This window comes from Schistocerca cancellata, chromosome 3 (genome assembly GCF_023864275.1).
Source record: "Schistocerca cancellata isolate TAMUIC-IGC-003103 chromosome 3, iqSchCanc2.1, whole genome shotgun sequence".
NCBI classification, from domain to species: Eukaryota; Metazoa; Arthropoda; class Insecta; order Orthoptera; family Acrididae; genus Schistocerca; species Schistocerca cancellata.
In genome coordinates this window covers 821,677,992-821,681,768 of record NC_064628.1, presented here as the reverse complement: position 1 = coordinate 821,681,768, position 3,777 = coordinate 821,677,992, and the positions used below count along the sequence as shown (strand labels likewise).

The 3,777-nt window shown below is 42.4% G+C and overlaps 1 non-coding gene across 1 annotated transcript; it reads left to right on the top strand.

Moving 5' to 3' along the window:
* Positions 1-450: 450 nt before the first annotated feature.
* On the top strand, positions 451-526 carry Trnat-ugu (transfer RNA threonine (anticodon UGU)). Its single transcript has one exon. It is a non-coding gene; the product is annotated as a tRNA-Thr (tRNA).
* Positions 527-3,777: the final 3,251 nt, after the last annotated feature.

The following is a 3,777-nucleotide window of genomic DNA, read 5'->3' as shown; positions in this document are numbered from 1 at the left end:
ATGGAGAAGAAAATAGTCTGTGTCCTTCTTAAAGGTTCCATCTCGGCATTTGCATTAATCGATTTTGTCTTCTTGGAAATTTTTGTATTTACAATCTTAAATACACATTATTGATGTTCCACAGTAATACACGTTTTATAGTTCGTAATGAATCGGCTTTCCGCATTATAGGCCATCCTCAGACAATATATCTGTTCTTTCGGACATGTCCGAAAGAACAGATACCATCCTCATATATAGTTAAGGCTACCGGCCATTGACCTTCTTCTTCTGTGGTGGATGCACACGCATTGCCCGAACTCCTACAGGACTCAGTAAAATTGTCTGCCGCGAGTAATGAGTATAATGGGGAGGGGCACTGCGAATGTACTGTTTGAACATTAAGTTGGGAATGTGGGTCTCACGGGGAGCGTGTAAGGGATAAATCCCTACAGTAGCACTATCCTCTGTGCCCTCGGTGGCTCAGATGGATTAGAGCGTCTGCCATGTATGCAGGAGATCCTGGGTTCGAGTCCCGGCCGGGGCACACATTTTCAACTGTCCCCGTTGATGTATATCAACGCCTGTCGTCAGCTTAGGGTCTTGATTTCATCATCATTTCATCCTCAGACAACGTCCTCAGGATGACCTAGAAATCTGACGTCTGGTTCACAACTAAGTATAGAATATACTGATCTGATGTAATTACGTTTACCTGGAGACACACTGAGTCTCCACTCTATCTTCGATAAGGATTGAAGTTTTTTGTATTGTTTCAATTATTATTCATTTATTGTTATTATAATGATAAGTAAACAAAGCGAATATCAGAACCTGATGTATACTACACAAGTTTAATTTATAACAATATGCTTACATAGTTAAAAAAATAGTAACGCTAGGAAGTCCGAATCCTACTCAATCCCGTTACCTTGATTACTTTGCCAGAGTGCTATCCCTCCACGTACACGGCTGCTAAAGCATTCGGTAAATTAATCTCGCACAGAAAATGCGTCAACATATGCATGTCATCCACTCCTTGCTAATGGTCCATCATTTTTACAAGGTAATGGTTTATTCCTGTTTAATTCGAAATGAGGCTCGTATTTCTTTAGGAATGCATCTCTAAGTAAACTGTGTAAACAGAAAACAAAAATGACCAAACTATCACTCATTCCTGCCTTTAAAGTGATCGGCGACTAAAATATGCGAAATAGTTGACTTAAGAAAACTATGATATTTTCAAAAATTTTACGAGCTGTTGAAATACGGTAATTGAAAATAGCTTTTTTTTGTCATCACTTCCATTTTGACGAGAGAAAGGTTTCACCGTGTTTGGATGTAATAGAAATGCCTCGTCGCCTACAAAAACATGTGGTACTTCTATGACCTTATTAGGCAGTTTAGTAGGCGGTGGAAACATCTTACCCCTTGCAAATAATATCCCAGTATTACGTTTGTCAAATTCCACTGTCGTCTTTCTTCTCCACGACCCGAAACCAATGAAAATTAATTTGTTGTTAGAATCAATCGCAGCAAGAAGGCCGACAGAGAAAAAAATGTTTGTAATACAATCAGCATGATCGCGCAGACGAAAAACATGGCCATTTTTCTTAAAATTTCTAACTGTTTGCTTTCAAGTGGTCAGATGAGACCGGTGGCAAAGCATCGACAGTAATATCCTACGTAGGATTAATAGCACGTGTATGATTTTGCCAGCGTGAAAGCAGATATTCTGAATGCAAACGCCTGTGATGTTAATGTTTCTGTTCCTACCACAAACCGAAACACACAAAAAATTAATCAGTTGTAATATTAAAAATTACTATCAGCCTGTTTTTACTTCTAAGGAATAATACCACACGTAATTATCTAATTGATTGTTTTTTTTTAGTTGAAGATATCAAGAAAAGATGGAAGAATATCAAGCACACACATCAAAAAGCAGGGTAAAGTAAAAATAACTGGAAGTTCTGCTTCAGCGGGCGTTGGCTGATATGTTAACATTTTCAAAGAAGGTGGGTCACAAGAGAGAGTAAGTTACGTCCCATACTCCCTGTTTACCTACTTTTTTATTCTGTTAATTTTCATTGTTTACATTAAATTAGTTTTGTACCACATTTCACAGAAGTACATCCAATGTAGAGGGTGATCAAGCGCAAAGTTCACATGATGATGGCGAAGCGAGTAACAGAGAGGCGTGCGAGACTTCGCCAACTTAGTTTAATGAACAAATTTTTCAGAAAACATGGAACATCGCGTCGTTCATACTGCCCAACGAAAGGAGACGTGAAAATGACAAAGACTTGGAGATGATGAATTCTTGGCGGGCTGAGAGAGAAACCATATTAGAAACACTGACTGAAGAAAACACTACGCAGACATTGATTTATTCTTCAAAAGCATCACCATAAGTTATGGTGAAAAAGAAACTGAATCATAACTTACGCTATGAAGCCACATTGAGAACTCTGCAGATGCTTATTGATTTGGAAAGTCGCGCTTCATTCGACTCTTCCTTGTTCGTGCATCGTTCATTACCGACTACTCATCATCCCATCATGTGTAAATAACACTGTCACCGCACTGTCTGATTATAGAGAAACCGAAATACAAGCTTACCAATACTTACAATTGGTGAACAGATATTTCCTAATTTTATGAGGAGCGTTCAATAATACTCATTTCTCGATCAGTTTCGATTGAAAAAACGCAAAATTTGTTGTGGAAGATTTTGGAATATTTCTGCTTCAGCTCCTATGGTTTCGTGAAGTTCCGATAGCTGGTGGTGCTATCGTAGCCTTCAAAATGGCGTCTGTAACGAAGGTGCGTTACCGGCAGAGAGCTATAATTAATCAAATAACCACGGGTGTACTGCCGGTCTACAGTGTCCAACGGGCACAATATTTCGGCGATCATACATGTCGCCATCATCAGGTGAACTGACGGACTGAGCTCCTGTGAACGTGCCGGCACGGAGATCCGTACACTATGGCTGCTCAGGGGGAACTGGGTTCGGTCGCGGCGGCGGCCGATTTAAATACCCTGTGTACCCTGTGTACCAGATTCCGTGTCAATGTGGCAAGTCGTATATTGGTCAATGATGCTTACCGTCGAGGATCGATGCCGTGAACACCAGAGGCACACTCGACTGATGTATCCGAGCAAGTCGGCGGTCGCTGAACATTGTTTGTCGGAAAATCACGCTATGGAGTATGAACGCACGAGGATTCTGGTACAGACGTCGAGATAATGGGACAGCGTTGTTAGAGAGTCCATCTAAATTCGCACCAATGACGACTTCATAAACCGTGACTGTGGCTATAATCTTAGCAAGGCTTGGGAACCAGCGATTGGGTTAATCAAGAGGAAATGGAGCAAATGTATAGTTGTGACGACCACGGCGGACAGAGCCATCACACCGACGTCGTCCCAGACGCCGTCGCAATCTGTTCCACCGCGCGACCGTGGCGCGGGGCGCGGACGGCGGAGTGATCGCGCCGCGGGCGGAGGGTATTTAAATCGGCCGCCGCCGCGACCGAACCCAGTTACCCCTGAGCAGCCATAGTGTACGGATCTCCGTGCCGGCACGTTCACAGGAGCTCAGTCCGTCAGTTCACCTGATGATGGCAACATGTATGATCGCCGAAATATTGTGCCCGTTGGACACTGTAGACCGGCAGTACACCCGTGGATATTTTGATTATCAAATACGCCGGGAGAAACTCAAGAATCACAGCTATAATTAAGTTTCTTTTGGCGGAAAGCAAGAGCCTCGCAGATATTCAGAGGCGTATG